Raw genomic sequence first — 19,861 nt, forward strand, 5'->3', positions numbered from 1 at the left:
TAATCTCATAAAACAAGGATGTTAAGAATAAGGCATACTTTACACATGATTTTCCAAAGAAGAAAACAAGAATGGATACTTGGACTTCATGTTATCTTCGGCTTCTCAAGTAACTTCTTCAACCTTGTGGTTCCTCCATATAACCTTTACTAAAGCTACATTCTTCATCTGGAACCGACAAACTTGTTGGTCCATAATTTCAATAGGGACTTCCTCATAAGATAAGGAATCTAAAATACCAATATCCTTGATAGACACTGCAATGACCCGGAACTACCCTAGTCATCACACGGTGCTTACGACCCCAAAGGACCACAAGCTAACCCATGAATGATATCTGTTGTGAGCACTGAATAATAATACTGTAATTAATGTGAAAAATTGGCTAAAATGCCATAAGGTTCAAGATATCTAAAATACTAATAAAATATAACATCTGTAAAACTGAATACTGTCTGAAAATCTAGTCTAAAAAGAATCTAATGGAATCTGTCTAAAAGTGGAGTTGATGGGATAATCTCCCAACTAACTCCATCTACTGAACTACTACATCTATTGAAAATATGAAATAATAGAATATCCTCGAATGATGAGGACTCACTGCTAAATCTACTGTTGTTGGCTGAATCTGAATCAACTATGCGTGGTCGGGAACCTGAGCATCCGAATCTATGATATAAAACATCAAAGCACAGGAAACTATGCGTCAGTATGTGGGAATATACTTGTATGCTAGATGAGGTAAGGCTGAATGCAAGGGTTCATATGCATGAATAGTAACTGACTGAATGATATAGAGTAACTTAATATGAGAGTACATGGATAACTGAAACTACTATAAATACTGAGTATGTAATACTATGCATATGTACACTATAACTGTACTTTTCTGAAGCTAAGTACTGAGTTCTGATAACTAAGTAATTAATATCTGAAGTTACTAGTAACTGATTTATTGATACTGATTGACTGTGTCTGACAGTCTTGACTCTATAAAATTGAACTGAGTTCTAAACTGGAGACTAAAACTGAAACTATGAGAGGTAATCATCTAACCGACATGCCCCAAATAAGATAAGATAACTGAGTTGGGGTCCAATCTGTAACCCCAATTGGAAGGGTGTCAGTACCGTGCCACAGGTAAAGACAACTGTTGTGAAGTCAGTCCGAACTAGCGGGTGACCCCTAAGATCAGTCCTAAACTAGCGGGTGATCCCTAAGTATGTCAATCCCATCTAACGAGTGACATCTTATAACCTATGCTTGCTACGTAGTCCTGGAACTTAGGGATTGCTTCTAGGGACCCAGTCCTAGCTAACGGATGACACCCCATCCCTAGGCTTGCTCGGTACTGAATCCTACTCTCAACTGAAAGACATTGATCTGATTATACTGAATTGGAATGGACTGATACAGAGTTTACTGAGTTTTACTAAGCTCTGTAACTAACTAAGAGTACTATTGATTGTGACAGGACTGATACTATCATGTCACTGACACTGGCTCTATGTAAACAGCTAAATTGTCAGGTATTAAATACCCCCAGGACTCGATAGCATGAAAAGTAAAGCAAAGCATCATCTTGAATAACATAACAATGTTCACATAATCAAAATTCATTCATAGAGACATTTCATCAAACACTTGTAATGAATTAACTTGTAAATGGATGGGGAATACATGTTAGCCTGCTGTAATGGCATTATTTCATTTTCATAGACAATTTATCAAACACATAAGAAGCATACTTGGTTCATTAAATCATAAACACTTAGGGTTAACATGGTTACAACAATAAACTTGCAAATTAAAGGGTTTATCATGAATATCATGAAATTTAACACATACTAGCATCAATTCTTGGAACGTGTAATCTAAATCATGGATTAAAACTCAAACAACATCATGAACATAAATTCACTCTAATTCAAACATGGAAATCATAAATCATAGATATTGTATTTTGAGAAGCGATTCTTGGGCTCCATGGAAGGTAAGGATCCATGGATGAACATCTAACATACCTTGGAAGATTCTTTCTAGAAGGTTCTTGGAAGAAATCCTTAGACTAGTTCTTGATTTCTTGAACTAGGGTTTTTGCCTCTTTGAGAGAGAATGCTTTTTAATTTGGGGATGAATTGAATAATGAGTAGCTAAGGACATTTTTATGGATTAAATCCCGTATCTGGGCATAATAAATCGTGGGAAAGGACTATTTTAACCCTGGGCATCCTTTTAATTTTTCATAAAAAATTTTTGAATTGGGAAACTGGTGCAATGTACCACTATCACGGCGTGCCACTGGAAAGTGGACAACTGGAAATTGCATGGTGGCGCGACGTGGTGGAATTATGTTCCAACCTTGGTTGCAACCTAGAAGTTCACCGCGACACGGTGGTATCTTGTTGGAACACTGGAAAAGGAAAATTCTAAAATTGATCCTTGGCGTGAAGTTCCAATATCGTGGAGGCTCACTGGTTTTTTACAATTGCCATTTTAGATGGCTCCACGACACACTGATGGCTTAGGTGGTACATGATCTTACTAAAATTTCCATAACTCTTTGTTCGGGTGTCGAATTTGGGCAAATTTTGTATTGATAGAAAGCTTATTCAATTTTCCACACAATAAAATATCAAAATCTTGAAAATTCCACATGTATAAAAGTGTATTCATCCTTAAAGAAATTCTTTGACATTTTTGGGATGAATTTAAGCTAGGTAAAAGTACAGTTTTTTACATTCACAATCAGCGATGGATCATCCACACATTTTCTCAACATAGACACATAGAACATCGAGTGAATGGAGCTCAAACTAGGGGGCAACTCCAACTCATACACAGTATTTCCAACCCTCTTCGAGACCAAGTACAGGCCGATATATCGAGGGCTGAACTTTCCTTTCTTTCCAAATTGCATTACCCTTCATAAGAGATACCTTTAAGAATACTCTATCCCCAACCTCAAATGCTAACTTCCAATGCCTCACATCCGCATAGGACTTTTGATGACTTTGGGAAGCTTTGAGCCTATCCTAAATCACCTTCACCTTCTCTATGTCTTTGTAATCCAAAACCAGGCCAAACATCTCCACCTCACCAACCTTGAACCGCGCTATAGGATACCTACACCTCCTACCATGCAAGGCCTTAAATAGAGCCATCCCAATACTAGACTAGTAGCTATTATTATACACAAACTCTATAAGAGGAAAATGTTCAACCCAACTACCACCATAATCAATCACGTAAGCTCAGAGCATATCCTCTAATGTCTGAATAGTCTTTTCTGCTTGCCCATATGACTGCTGTTGGAAAGTCGTACTAAATTCACCCTAGTCCCCAAATCTTTCTAAAACGACGTGAGATAACAACTGACACCACAATCCAACATGATAGAAACAGTAACCCCGTGCAACTTTAAAATTTACTTAATAAATAACTTGGCATAATGCTACATCGAGAAGTTTGTCCTCACCGGTAAAAATAAGAAGACTTAGTCACCCTATCCACAATGACACAGATCAAATCAAACTTATTCTGAAACCAAGTAATATTGGTAAAAAAATCCATATTTATCACTTCCCAATTCCACACAGGAAAATCAACTTCTTGATATAATTCCTCGGGCCTCAAGTGCTCAACTTTCACTTGTTGACACACTAGGCACTTAGTCACAAAGCTAGCTACATCTTGCTTCATAGTATTCCACCAATAAATCTCCTTAAGGTCATGATACATCTTTGTCAAACCAGGATGTATAGCATAATGTGACTCAAGTACCTCAGCTAAGATCCTCTCTCAATATCCATCCAAATTGAGAATGCACAGTCTCCCTTGGTACTGCAAGGTGCCATCATCACTAACCTTAAAAGCCATCACTTTCTGCCCACCTACATCCCCATTTATTTGTATCAAGATAGGATCCAATACTTGCTTCTTTTTAACGTTAACACTAAGAGATGACTTTGCCACCTCCTAAACAAATACGCTATGATCTTCAGCGTCCAAGAGGCAAACTCTTAGGTTAGCCAAACAGCGAATGTCTTTCACTAAATCTCGTTTCCCTTCATCAACATGAGCTATGCTCTCTATGAATAACCTACAATAAGCATCAGCAACCACGTTAGCTTTACCTAGATAGTTGTGAAGACTCATGTCATAATTCATGAGTAGCTCAAGCCATCTTCAATGACTGAGATTGGACTCTTTTGGGGTGAACACATATTGCAAGCTCTTATGATCAAAAAAGATATCCATATGTTGTCTACACAAATAGTGATGCCAGATTTTCAATGCGAACACCATAGCCAATAACTCCATGTCATGCGTCGGATAATTCTTTTTATACATCTTCAACTATCTGGAGGCATAAGATATCACTTTTCTATACTGCATCAAAATGCAATCGAGCCCCATACGGGATGCATCACAATATAACACAAAACCATCAAAGCCTTTAGGCAAAGTCAAGACCGAAGCCGAAGTCAGCTTATCCTTCAGCTTCTTAAAACTACCTTCATAAGCATCGGACAGTAAAATCTTTACCTTCTTCTGAGTTAACTTAGTCAATGGGAAAGCTATAGTCAAAAAACACTCCATAAATCTCCTGTAGTAATAAGAACAACCCAAGAAGCTTCAGATATTATTTGGAATCATGGGTCTAGGCCACCTCTTAACTACTACAATTTTCTAAAGATACATCATGATCCCTTCACTAGATTTAACATGACCTAGAAAAGTGATAGTGTTCCACCAGAATTCACATTCTAAAATTTGGCATACAATTGCTGCTCTTTCAGGGTCTAGAATACAATGCCGAGGTAATTGGCATAAACCTCACTCTTAGAGTATACAAGAATATTGTCTATAAATATAGTGATGAACAAATCTAGAGACTAATGAAAAACTCTATTCATCAAGTCGATGAATGCCGTTGGGGCATTAGTCAACCCTTAAGACATAACCAGGAACTCAAAATGCCCATATCAGGAATGAAAGGCAGTCTTAGAGATATCCACCTCCCTAATCTTTAACTGATGATACCCGAACCAAAGATCAATATTTGAGAAGAACTTAGCACCTTTAAACTAATCAAACAAATCATCTATCCTTGGAAAAGGGTATTTATTCTTTATCGTTACCTTATTTAATTATTGGTAATTAATACACATCTAAAGGGACCCATCTTTTTTATGCACAAACAATACTGGTGAACCGCATAGAGACATACTAGGACGGATGAAACCCTTGTCCAAAAGATCCTTTAATTGCTCCTTTAGCTCCTTTAACTCAGCTGGAGCTATTCTAAATGGGGGAATAGAGATAGGATGAGTTTTTGAAATAAGATCAATCCCAAAATCAATCTCTCTATCGAAAGAGATACCTCGAAAGTCATCAGGGAAGACCTCAGGAAATTCATTCACTACCTAGACAAAATGTAAAGAAGGACCCTCTGAGTTAGAATCTTTAACTCAAACCAGATGATAGAGACACCTCTTGAAGATCAATCTTGTATGTCTAAGATATCATATGAACCTTTCCTTGGGTACTAGAGAACCACCCGCCTATTCAATTAATGACTCATTAGGGAATTTAAAGATCACCTTATGAGTCCTATGGTCTAGAGAAGCATACCACAATTGCAACCAATCAATTTCTAATATGACATCAAAATAAATTATGTCTAATTCAAACAAATCCACCAAAGTCTCCCGACCACCCACAGATACCACACAACCCTTTTAAATTCTTCTAGTAACCATAAGGTCACCCACTAGGGTAGAAATAAATAAGAGGTTTGAAATATGCTCGGGGTTAAAACCAAAATGCATATCCATAAATGGGGCCATATAAGAAAAAATGGACCCCGAATCAAGTAAATAGTACATATCATGATGGTTAAATATATTAGTAACCACATCAGGTGATGCCTCGAACTCCTAGAAGGTTGTGAGAGCATAGAGTCAATTTCGACCAATGCCAGAGTATGATGGTGCACCTTTTTATGCCGGAGCTAAAGAAGAGGCAACTAAAACCTTGTTTTCCCCAGAAGCAACCTTGGATTCTAGATAGTTTCTAAGCATATGCCCTTGCTGAGCACAGTTGAAGAACTTGTCCCTTCTCTTATCATAGAAACCCTGATAGAGTCGACCATAAAATCAATAGAGAGGATATGATGGAGCTGATTTAGCCCCATTAGCCTGAGATTAGGCATACTTGGTCCTATAAGTGCCAACTTAAAAATGTATGTCACCAGACGGCTTTGGGTAGGGAGCACTAGCTATTGATTAGGACCTAGAATTTCCTCACTTCTTTTTGGACGACTTTCCACCATCTCTACCACTCTATTATTAACCTCCCACTTGCTATAAATGCTAGAATTTCTTGCTCTGTCTTTCCCTGATATCACCTTGCTTCTTCTTATCTTCCTCTACCTATTACATATACACAACTAACCTAGATATGTATATTTTCATATTTAGTAAGGCAGCCTTACTCTCCAAAATCATGTCTCAGGATAACCCAAAAACAAACTTCCTTATTCTAGCCCTCATTCTAGAAACCAACTCCAGAGCATACTAAGATAATTGGTGAAACTTCAAGGAATACTTTTTGAATGACATCTTACCTTACTTTATGTTAACAAACTCTTCCACTTTTGCCTTCCTTGGCTCTTAAGAAAGAAGCCATCCTGGAAAGCATTATAAAAATCATCCCATAGGGTTGACTCAGCATCGTCACCCCTTGACTAATCCTATTCTTCGTGCCACTAATAATCCACATCTTTTAATTAGTACGTAGAAAACTCCACACCCTCCATATTAGTGGCATGCATCACACAAAAGCTCTTTTTCATCTCCTTAAGAAAATATTTAGGATACTCCTCGACCTTGATGCTAGTAAAGGTTGGAGGATTTAGCCTCATAAATTGGCCAACCCTTGTGGCCTTAAAAGATGTCATAACCTATCCACATATCTACTAGTGAGCCACTCGTACTCAGAGCAGAGTCAAGCCTTTAAGTTACTTATTTGTTTAAGGTTTTTCCTAACGACTCGTGGTAACCAACACAAAAAAAGCCAACCACCATCCACTGGACACTTTATGACTAGGGTCATTTGACCTGTCAAGATACCATACGATTTGTATAGCCAAGTCATAATCAAGGTAGTGAGCTCAAAGCTCAAGAAAATTTCAACGGCCAAAATTAGGGGTGTTTCACTCTACCTTAGGGCTAATTGTGGATTAATTTACATATAAAAATGGATATTAGATACCTTAAGCATAGTTTGGGTAGAGATTTTTTCTAAAATGAAACTTGAGGATTAGAAGTTAACTCTTAACCTATATTATGTACAACAGTGTTGGAGATGATTCAGGTTCATTTTTGTACCTTGACTTAGTTGTGTTATCTTATATTTAATCATACTTATTTCATGATATTGCTAAGTCGATAATGTGCTATGGATTCATAGCACTTACGATGCTTAAACGTGGAGAATATGCATGAATTTAAGACTATTTTGCTGGATTTGATGTATTTTTGGAGTGATTTTGTAGGAACCTACATGTTGTAATTTAAATAAAAGAAAATGGAATGAATAGACAAAAAATGAGCACTTACTAAGGCACTACGGCTTGTAGGCATAGGTGGGTCTGTAGGTGTCAAAGATTTAAAATCTAGAGAAAAGATTTTTGGATGATCATCTACGGTTGTAGGGGCTACCTATGGCCCATAGGTGAGTCTATAGGTGGCCACCGACACAATAATTTGGATCATTTCAAATCCATTTCCTAGGGTTTTCATATAACCTAAACCTACTCCTATAAGGCTTTTAGTCATTATTATGTACATTTTGCTAAATTCTCTTTTTTTTAGGATCTAACTTATAGGGTTTCTTGTAATATATAAATACATTTTATACTTTATTTAGTAATAACAGGCTACATATTCAAATATAGTCCCTCTGGGGCTAAGTTTACATTGTTCACAAATATCTTTTGATTCTAAGATTAACTTGGGATCTTGGGATCTTACTGTTCTTGGTTTGTTTTTGGTTTGTTCTTCAATTTTAGACTTTGGGTTAAGGTATTTCATTATTGTGAGATTGATTCTATAATTTTATCTGTGAATTCCATAAATGATATCATAACTATGAGCGGCTTTCCCTTAGCAAGGGTTATGGGAACCTGGCGGATTAACTAAGTAGAGGAAGTGCCTAATCATTCTACATAAATATTCTTGCATGTATTGTGGTTTTCTTCGATTTGATTGTCTTCTTAAGGGTGGCCAATGTTAGGATCCCTCATTTATTCACTACTAACCCGAAAGAAAGGTAAAGATTGAGAAAAGGAGATCACAATAGTAATTTAGGGTTATTTGTTGAAATAAGCTTACTTGTACCATCTTTTTAAGAGGATTAACTTTCATCTAATTAAATTGAGATCGAGAGGAGATAGCTAAAACTAGGTTCCATGGCAAGGGTTAGTAAGGCGACACTCTGAGACCGAGAGGATATGAGTGAAATACACCAAAATATGTTGAGAGGTAGTTAGTGATACATAACATGTCAGATTTTGTATGCATGGTATTGGAATAATTTGATAGTGCATAATAAATCTACGAAGTTAGAATCTAGGGGAACGCAAGCCTAGTTTCATCCTAAATTTATTACAACCTTAAGCATCCAGTTTTTGTTACTTTTTACTATTTTAGCAAATCCCCCATTTACATTTTGAACCGCCTAGTGATTTCAAAAAGTTAAAGCAAGATTTCTAATGTATTTTCTGTGGGATCGACCCCAACTTAGTTATGTTACTATATTTTGACAACCACTGCTTTATGTTTTAATTGGAGGTGTAATGGGCGACATCAAAATTTTGGAACCATTGTTGGGTATTACGGTTATAGATTGACTAATTGGAATTATTGAAGTTTTCAGGTTTTCTTCTCTATTCTTCTTCAGGCATACGCTAGTGTAGGCCTACTTTTCTTGATAAAACAACTTGGCTAGAGAAATTATGAAGTGAATAAGACTTCTTTCCTATTGATCCTTATTATTTTAATATGGTACGTTACTATAAGGGTGTGGTAAATGCAGTGTATTAACACAAGGATGGCCTGATAGAAATATTGATACACCTTGCAAACAAAAATCATAAGTTTATTCAAAAGGTTGACAGGTTTGTCTTAGATATCCACCACTTGCAAGTAGAGTTAAATGTAAAATATTTTGTGTGCAACGCCCAAAAACTTAGTTATGGGTGGTGTAAGACTGAAAAAGTTTTAAAAAGCCAACTTGATGAGCTGAAATTAAAGGAGTCAAGAATTTCTCATACTCTTATAGATAATGTCACTTTAAAGGATAGCATGCAAGAATTATATGGGGAAGTAAATAAGACTGCAATTCCTGAGTAGGGGCATCTTGGACCTCATTCGAATTATTTTTCCAAATTATGTTTGGCTAGTCAGATATTGGTCAAGCCATTCAAACCTTAAGAAGAATGCAAGAAAGAGGAAACATTTGTCTATATTATTGAATTTTTTGCTCCAAAAACAAAGAATTACATTCCTCATGTAAGAGCAAGAAGTACAATATGCCTGATCTATTGCTTGGGTCCTTATTTTTTATACCACCACTCTTTGATCATAATGGTAAATTAAAAAAACAAATAGGGGTGAAATTAATAAGTTCAAAGTGGAAAGAGAAAACTAGAGGCCAACTTTTGGCTACCTTGATGAAGTCTGGGTAATCAAGGTACCCATGAGCTTAGTGGGGAGTATAAGTAACCACCATAGCCACGTCATGTTGTGACGTTAAAATTAGTGCTACTTGAGAGGCAACCCAAGGTATTTTGTTGTTTATATTTTTGTTATTATGATTACATCAGATCTATAAACCTATGGTACCAAAGGTATGTTTTTAACTCTCTTGATTTTTAATGTCCTAAAGCCTTGTGGACATTTCATTTTTTAAGTTAAGGGTAGGGCTTCTTGTGGATCTTGATGTCCTCTTGGGGTTTTTGTTGTCATGCGTCTTTTCCTTGGAGTCTTGTTCTTAGTAGATATGGAATGTTTAGGAGTATTATGTTTTGTTTCATGATGTTATAAGCTTAACTAGGAGAAAATTGAGTACTTAAGGGCATTTGACATACTTTGTTAAAAGTTGATACCCCTCTGAAACATTTGTTTTTAACTGTGTAATATGCATTTATATGTAACTATTGTGAATTGTTTTATGGCATTAGGATTAGGGACATGATAATCATAGCTGACAATTGCATGATCCAAATATGTAGTAGCTTATTATGTGAACATGTTCCATGTGTGTGTGAGATACTATTTAGTTCCCTTTGTGTGTTGAATCCAGAACTTGCTTAATTAGTCTTACCTAGGTTGTAGGATAGTTGGTTAGGAAAGGAGCATATGTCATTCTTGATATAAGTCCACTTATAGCCTAAATGACCTTTTATGTGTGAAAAAGTATTCCTTGATCCCTATTTTTGAGCCTTAGTGCCTATTTATCTTGTTACACCTTTCACCATCCAAATTGTGTTACAATGAACCTATTTTTTCCCTGGTCCTCCATGGATATTGTGCACCTCAACTCAGACAAATCACCTAATTTAAGGGTGGCAAGCATAAGAGTGCACAAAATGAAGTGGGTATGAAAATGAATAACATAAGAGAAAAGAAAGTAAGGTTAGGTGTGGTAGAAAAAGCAAAAGAAACAAAAAGAAAAAGAAAGAATAAAAGAAACCACATCCAACTTGAATATGTAAAAGAATAAAAAGAGATAAATAAAAGTGAAAGTAAAGAAGAAATTAGTTAATGAGTGGACTCCTAATTAATTGTTGCCAAGGAGGCTTAGTCACTCTAAATATCCATATATGTATCATACCAGTCCCCAAGCCTATATTACAAGCCAAATAAATTCCTATAGAGATCCTAACTTGACTATCTGAAAGATAAGGTAAAAAAAAATAAGGGAAAGCCTATGGTATTTAATGTGGATTATTGGAATTTCTCTTGTAAGTATGAGTGTGAGTGTCTCTTGACAATCCTTGCATTGACATGTATGATTTCATCTGAGTGAGTGGTACTTCTTTATTGTAAGGGCACATGGGTTGTAGTGCTAGTTATTTACTTGTTTGGGTAGTGTAACTTTTACATATAAATGATTGTTTGTTGCTAGTATAATGCCATAGCTTGATTCTTTTATATCACAGTGTTATGCTTCAAATGCTTCATTGATACACACAGTTGGTTTTGAAAAGTTAAATTAGAAGAGGGTGACGTGTTTTTAATCTAAATTTTTTGATTGACTATCATAGGTATCTTAGGTTTCTCTTAGTTAAGCATTGTTGTATTGTTTTGTTATGTTTTGCTGCTTGAGGACATGCAATGTTCTAAGTTGAGGGTCTTGATGTTCTATGGATTCATATAACTTATGATGCTTAAACTTGGAGAATATCCATGTACTTAAAAGTTTATTTTGTTGGATTTGATGTGTTTTTAGAATGGTTTTACAAGAACCCAGGTGTTGGAAGCCAACTAAAAGGAAACATAATGAAAATATGAAAAATGAGCATTTACTAAGGCACCTATGGCCCATAGGTACCATCTACAAGGCATTGGTGGGTCCGTAGATGTCAGATATTGAAAATCTAGAGAGCGAATTTTGGGATGACCACCTACGGCACCCTACCTATGGTTGTAGGTGCCACCTACGAACTATAGGTGGGTCCGTAGGTGGCCACCGACACAAAAAACTTAGATTATTTCAAAGGTTTTTCCTAGGGCTTCCATGTAACCTAAACCTACTCCTATGAGGTTTTTGGTCATTATTATGTATGTTTAGTTAAATTTTCCTTTTTATTTAGGATTTGATTTCTAGTGTTTTGATAACGCTCAACTTATACGTCAATTAAGTGCAAGGCGGTCGTCGTCAATATATTTACCCAACTTTGGAGTCGGGGTCAAATCCACAGGGAACAATGTGAGTGCCGATTAAACTAATTTAAAACTATAGCTACAAGTTGAATTCAAATAGATGATACGAAAAGATAAAATGGGGGTTTTGGAGATTAGTAAATAATTATTGGTCACTTTAGCTTTAGTGTTTGCAATCAAAAGTTTATGGAAAACCAAAATTATGGTCACTGTGGGTTTTGGTACTTGACAGATGCTAATAGTGATTCAAGATTCTCATAGTAAATAGGACAACAGATTATCTTTATCGAAGTTATTCCCAAATGTCTCTTGACCTACTTAAGCATTTAATTACCTAATCCTCTCGGATTTAGGAAATTTATATTCACTAACCAAACTTTACCTCAGGTTAATCAACCTTGTTACAGCGTCAATTATTAAATGGAACATTTTAGCGCTTCCAAGTCCCTGTTAATAATTCACTTCCTACTGTATTTGATTTATTATCTCAAGCAAATCAAAGAAGGTGCTATATATTATTTGCAACCATTAGAAAATTATTAAAATCTTGGAATTATCAAGAAGTCCTATTACCTTTTGAATATTCAACACTTAGCATCTTACCAAAACTTAACCCATAGATCCCATAATTCGGGTTAGAGGGGTTTAGCCACTCATGATGTAATGATCGGAACAACTAGATGAATTCATAATTTGAAAGATAAACTTACCACAAGATGAATCATAACTAGTAATTCTCAGATTAGATCACAATAGGAATCCCCAAAGTATTAATGGAAATTTCTTCAAAGTTAATTATTTTTCAAGCCAAGAAACTAGAGAATAAAGTAACAAAATATGTGTCTCCAAAAGATGTTCAGAACTCCTTAGAAAACCCTAAACAATGATTTAAATAGTTCACCCTAATTGTGGAAACAAAATCATAGAGTGCAGCAATTTCTCAGATAGATGACGACATTCGTAATGCCTTATCAGGAGGCTGACGACTTATCACAAATATTGTTATCTCCTCTTTGATTTTGACATTCGCTGCCTTAGGCTGATGACGAACAGTGATGGCCTATCATATCTTTGACGACTTATCACGAATGTCATCACTTATCTACCTCAGCTCCCATGTTCTGCCTTAGACTGACGATAATTTGACGGCCTATCAACTCCTTGACGGCTTATCATAAAATGTCGTCACAACTTTCAGCTGAGGTCCATATTCTGTCTAAGGATGACGATGAAGCTGATAACTTATCACAGGGCTGACGACTTATCAAAAATGTCATCAGCCACACTTCTCTTCTTTTTTCTTTAGATTTTAACTTTTTTGCTTCCATCCTTGTTGGTTCTCTAGCATCTTAGCTTCTACTGCAAAATCAAAGATAAAACACTCAAAAACGATAAAAGTTATTCTCAATTAAAAGCCTTAAATGTGTTAGCATCTGCTCACACATCATGTTTCTTGTACCCTTTAGACTTTGTTTAGTAAAAGGGGATACATATTCAAAGATAGGCCCTTTGGGGCTAAGTTTATATAATTCAAAACCATCTCTTGATTCTAAGATTAACTTGGGATCTTATTGTTCTTGGTTTGTTTTTTGTTTGTTCTTTAATTTGATACTTTTGATTTTTGTCATTCATTATTGTGAGATTGATTCTGTAATTTTATTTGTGAATTCCATGAATGATCTCATAACTATGAGTGGAAAATTCCCTTATCTAGGGTTATGGGAACCTTGGAAGATAAATGAAGTAGAGGAAGTGCCAAGTTGTTCTAGATAAAGATTCTTGCATGTATTCTGGTTTTCTTTGATTTGATTATCTTCTTAACGGGTGTCCAGTGTTAGCATACTACTTATTCACTACAAACCTGAGAGGGAGGTGGAGATTGGGAAAAGAAGATCACAATAGTAATTTAGGGTTAATTGTCAAAATAAGCTTACTTGTACCATCTTTTTAAGACAATTGACTTTCATATAATCAACTTTAGACTAAGAGGAGATAGTGGAAATTGGGGTCCACAACAAGGGTTAGTAAGGCGACACTCTAAGATCGAGAGGATATGAGTGAATTTCCAAAGCATGTCGAGGGGCGGTTGGTGATACATAACATGTCAGATTCTATATGCAGGTATGGAATAATTTAATAGTCCATGATAAATCTATGAAGTTAGAAGCCAAGGGAAACGCAAGCCTAATGTTCATCTTAGATTGATTACAACCTTAAGCATCTAGTTCTTGTTTTTTTTTACTATTTTAGAAAATCCCCCTATTTATTTTACGTACTGCCTGGTGATATTAACAAGTTCAAAAACGATTTATGACATATTTCCTATGGGATCGACCCCAACCTAGTTGGGTTACTATATTTTGACCGCGACCATTTTATCCTTCAATTAGAGGTATAGTTTGGGAGGCATCAGTCGGCCGATGATGACTGCTAAATACTTATTATTTCGTACTCATACTACACTTCTGTACTTTTTTGGTGCAGATCTAAGTACTAGTTACCACCGCTGATTGTTGATCATGTTATATTGATATTTTTGGAGATAAGGTGAGCTCTTGGAGTTCGAGTTGTCAAATTCCCTATATCTTTTATATTCAGTCTTTTGTTATCAAGATAGATATTGTTAACTATTTTAGATGTTTAAGTTGTATTATGATTAGATGCTCTTGTACTGGCTCTACCAGGTCGTAGGGTGGTATCTTGTATTGACTATTTCATCTACTTAGAATACTTAGTTTATTTTATATATATTGTGTTATTGAAATTCACCTATGTTGGGCATTTTCTACCAAATTAACCCATTGTGTTAGCTTCGAGTTATGTTTTGGCTTACCTACTTGCGGAATTTAGTAAGTTCCATCATGACTCATAAATTGAGTTGTGACAAATTTGTATTAGAGCCTAGGTTGCACTGGTATTATGGTACAAGATCAAGTGTATAGTAGAGTCTTATGGATTGGGATGATGACGTTAGTTTTCTATCTTCGGGAGTCTATGGGATATTCTTACGAGTTTATCACTTCTTTCACTCATTTCACGCTAAGAGTCTAAGTTGGTTTGTATAAGTATCTCCTTGACTTTACTCTTTTGTAGATGGCCAGCACACGTGCTATCTCTACATGAGATGAGTGTCCCGAGATTGAGCCTAGGAATAATACTCCTATTTATGGATGAACTAGAGGTCATGGATGGTCATATGATATGTCCCCAGCTAGGGGCCAGGATAGGCTTCCTTCCTTAGGTCCTATCCCACTCTCGAGCCTGAGATTCTTTACCTCAGCTAGCGGTGTACTAAAGACCAACCCAGGCTCCACCAGGGTTTATTTCTTATTCAGTGCTCAGGGATACATTGGTTTAGCTTTAGGGCATAATTGGTGGTGTGTCGTCTAATGGTTTATAGTCTACTGGTCAGAGTGGTACTGAGGTAGGGGCGCATCTTATAGCTACATCTCCCAAAGTTGAGGTTCCTCCTACATCGATAGTTTCTCAGTCGGTAGTTGCTCAGCTAATGGTTGCTTAGCCTACAGTGCCTTTTGATGAACAGAAGATGTTGGGTAGATTCTTGAGATTAGCTCCGCCTAGGGCATGCATTTGAATTTCTTATTGCTTGTGAGGATAGGCTACGTAATTTGGGGATTACACCATATTTCAATTAGATTTGGCCACTCGGTGAAGAGGTTTTACGGACTCTAGACCAGCTGGATCTTCTCTGTTGATATGGACTCAATTCCTTGAGACATTTATGGAGAAGTATATGTCTCACAGCCTTAGATATCATTTGGGGGATTAGTTCTCAATATTGGAGTAGGGCTACATGATAGTTGCAGAGTATGAGGATTATTTTCGTAAGTTGGCTAGGCATGTAACTTCTATTCTGGATACTGAGTATGAGAGAGTTCGCTATTTTCTTAGAGTCTTGAGACTACCCATTCGTATGTCTACTCAAAGTTTAATTGTTGCGGATAGGTTTTTTGTTGAGGTGTTGGATCATGATTGGGTAATTAAGGAGATGCATTACGAAGCCCAAGAGGACAACGATAAGAGTTCTAGATTCAAGGCAGTGTCAGTGGTAACCATAGTAGTTCCTAATTTATAGGTAGTAGTTCTCATGGTGTGTATTCTTTGTGTCCATCCTATCAGCCTCAGAGTCAGCCTAGTTGACCAGTTCAGGAAGCTCTTTAGATTACTGACAGAGGTCAGTCTAGTACTACTGATAGCCCTAGTCAAGTTGGCGGTTAGTCTTCGAAGGGTTCATCTTCTAGCTATTCTAGTTATGTTGGTTACTCTGGGTCAGCCTAATTTGTTGGTTCTAGTACCACTCTAAGTTTATGTTATAGCTATGGGGGTCTTGGTCACTATTCTCAAGACTGCCCTCTTCGTGGGGCGATTGTTGCTTCCGCTCAAAGCATTCCCCCAATTGAAGTAGTTCATCCCTTAAATAAAGATGGTTCTCATGGTTGCAGGGGTAGTTTCTAGGGTACCCGATGAGGTTATCAGGTAGGCAGGATAGAAGGTCTATCAGGTGCCCATCCAGGTGGCAGACATGGTCAATTATATGTAGTACCTACTAGTCCCGAGGCTGAGACTTCAAATGTTATTATTATAGGGACAATTTTGGCGTGCTAGTAGTCGGCCCTAGATTTATTTGATCTGGATCCACTTATTCTTATATATCTTCTTATTATTCACCATGGTTGGAGTTGTCTTCTGACTTATTACCCGTGTCATTGCACATCTCTACTTTTGTAGGTGATTCTTTAGTAGTGGATTATGTTTTCAGATCATGTGTTGGGGTTGTTACTAAAGTTGATACCTATGCAGATCTTATTATTCTGGATATAGTAGATTTTGATGTTATTCTGGGCATGGACTAGTTATCCTACTATCATTCGATCATGGATTGTTTTGCCAAGACTATTACCTTAGACATGCCCGGTGTACCCCCAATCGTGTGGCAAGGAGCTATTATCCATAAGCCAATGGGGATTATTTCCTATATGTGTGCTAAGAGACTTATTTTGAGGGGTTGGGAGTCTTATCTCGCTTATATTTGTGATAGTAGTATGGAGAGTCCATTACTTAACTCTGTTCCTATAGTTATGAGTTTTATGAAGTGTTCCTTAGCGTTCTGCCTGGTATTCCCCCAATCTGTTAGATTGAGTTTGCTATTGATCACGAGCCTGGAACCCGACCTATTTCTATAGAACCTACCATATAGATCCTGCTGAGCTTAAGGAGCTAAATTATTTTCTTCAAGATTTTCTTAGTAAGGGTTTATTAGACCTAGTGTTTCCCCTTGGGGAGCTCCTATATTTTTTGTGAAGACGAAAGATGGCTCCATGAGTATATGTGTTAATTATAAGCTGCTTAATAAAGTGACGATGAAGAACCGTTAACCTATGCCTTGCATTGATGATTTCTATAACCAGCTTTAAGGTGCGACAGTGTTTTTTAAGATTGATTTGAGATCAGGTTACCATCAGTTGAGGATTCGGGATGAGGATATCCCAAAGATAGATTTGAAGACTTTTTATGGTCATTATGAGTTCCTAGTGATGTCTTTTTGGTTGATTAATGCCCCATCTGCATTCACAAATTTGATGAACTGAGTATTTTTTTTATTTTGTTCATCGACGACATCTTTGTGTATAGAGAAGCATGCGCAGCATTTAAGGATTGTCCTCCAGACATTGAGAGATCATGTGATTTTTGCAAAGTTCTCTAAGTGTGAGTTTTGTCTTGATTCAGTGACATTCCTTGGACATAGTGTCTAAGAATGGTATTATGGTAGACCTAGGAAAGATTAAGGCAATTCGTGATTGGGCTAGACCTACATATCTGACTAAGGTTCGTAGCTTTATTGGTTTGGCCAGTTATTATAGATGGTTTGTCAAGGGTTTTGTTACTATTTCAGCCCCTATGACCAAATTGACTCAGAAGGAAGTTCCTATTCTATAGTCCGAGGAGTGTAATTTAAGCTTTAGAAAGCTCAAGGATTTCCTTATTTCAGCTCTTGTTTTAGCTCTTCCTATTGAGGGTGAGGGATTCACCATGTTTTATGATGCCTCTAGTGTCAGTTTGAGTTGTGTACTTATGCAGCAGATTCGTATTATTGCTTATGCTTCTAGACAGCTTAAGGTGCACAATCATAACTACCCCACTCATGATTTGGAGTTGGTGGCGGTAGTTTTCATATATAAGATTTGGAGGCATTACCTTTATTGTATTCATTATGAGATTTTCACCGACCATCGCGGTCTTCATCATCTTATGACCCAGAGGGAGCTTAATGCTAGATAATACACATGGATAGAGTTGTTGGAGGATTATGACATTTCCATCTTGTATCATCTGAGCAAGAAAAATGTGGTAGCGGATGCCTTGAGCCGTAAGGTGGTAAGTATTGGTAGGTTGGCTTGTATTTTAGTTTCTCAAAGGTCATTGGCATGGGACATTCAGTCCTTATCCTACTTGATGGTTTGTCTTGATATTTTAGATCCGAGGAGGATTCTTACTAGTGTTGAGGCGAGGTCTTCCCTTCTGAGAAAATTTGGAATTATCAGTTTGAGGATAGTAAGGTTCGCTTCCTTCATGATCAGGTTTTAAGTGGTGAGTCTGAGAGGAACACCATGGATTCCTAGGGTGCTTTGTGATTTGGCTGCATTTGTGTTCCAAGGATTGATGGCTTGATTTAGTTGTTTTTGCATGAGGTTCACAACTCTAGATATTTCATTCACCCCGATATAGCCAATATGTATAGAGATTTGAGGCAGCATTAATTGTGGAGTGGTATGAAGAGAGATGTGCTAGACTTGGTAGCTCGTTGCTTATGTTATTAGTAGGTAAAGGCCGAGTATCTGCGACTATATGGTTTAATTCAAATATTGCCCATTCTCGAGTGGAAATAGAATTGGATTATCATGGATTTTATTAGGGGTTTTCCTTGCACTTCTCGTGATTTTCATAGTATTTGGGTTATTGTAGATCGTTTGACCAAGTCAACATACTTCACTCCTATTCAGATGTCCTTTAGTGTTGAGAGATTTGCCCATATCTATGTCCGGGAGATAGTCCATTTGTATGGTGTGCCCATTTCTATCATTTTGGACTGTTATTTTATGTTCACTTTGAAGGTTTTGGAAAGCTTTAGAAGGAGATGTGTACTCAGGTGGATCTTAGTACAACCTTTCATCCACATACCGATGGCCAGTCCAAGTGGATAATTTAGGTTATTAAGGACATACTCCGAGCCTGTGTTATGAGTTTTTGAGGCCAGTGGGAGCAGCACTTAGCCTTGGTAGAGTTTGCATATAATAACAGCTATCATTCGAGTATTGAGATGGAGCCTTTTGAGGCTTTGTATGGAAGAAAAAGTCATTCTTCGATTGGATGGTTTGAGACTTTTGAGATTAGGCCACGTGGTAATGATTTGCTTCAGGAGTCGTCGGATAGAGCCCGGGTGATCCAGGATAGGTTGAGAGAAAATCAGAGTAGGGAGAAGGCCTATGCAGACTGTAGGCTTCGTGCCTTGAGATTTGGAGTTAGTGATTATGTATTCCTCCATGTATTGCCCATGAAGGGTGTGATGAGATTCTAGAGGAAGGGCAAGCTTAGTGCTAGATATATTGGACATTTGGAGATTCTTTGTGCTGTTGGTAAGGTGGCTTATGAGTTAGTTCTACCTCTAGATTTTGTCATTGTTCATTCAGTTTCCATGTCTCCATGTTGCGGCGATATATTCTTGATCCATCTTATGTACTTATATGGGACTCAGTCCAATTAGATGAGCGTTTGACCTTTGTATAGGAGCATGTGCTCATTTTGGCTAGTCATGTCAGTAGGTTACACACTAGAGAGATTCATGTAGTTAAGGTTCAGTAGAGGCAGCACCCTATGGAAGAGTACAC

The sequence above is a fragment of the Capsicum annuum genome, unplaced genomic scaffold, assembly GCF_002878395.1.
Source record: "Capsicum annuum cultivar UCD-10X-F1 unplaced genomic scaffold, UCD10Xv1.1 ctg79507, whole genome shotgun sequence".
NCBI classification, from domain to species: domain Eukaryota; kingdom Viridiplantae; phylum Streptophyta; class Magnoliopsida; order Solanales; family Solanaceae; genus Capsicum; species Capsicum annuum.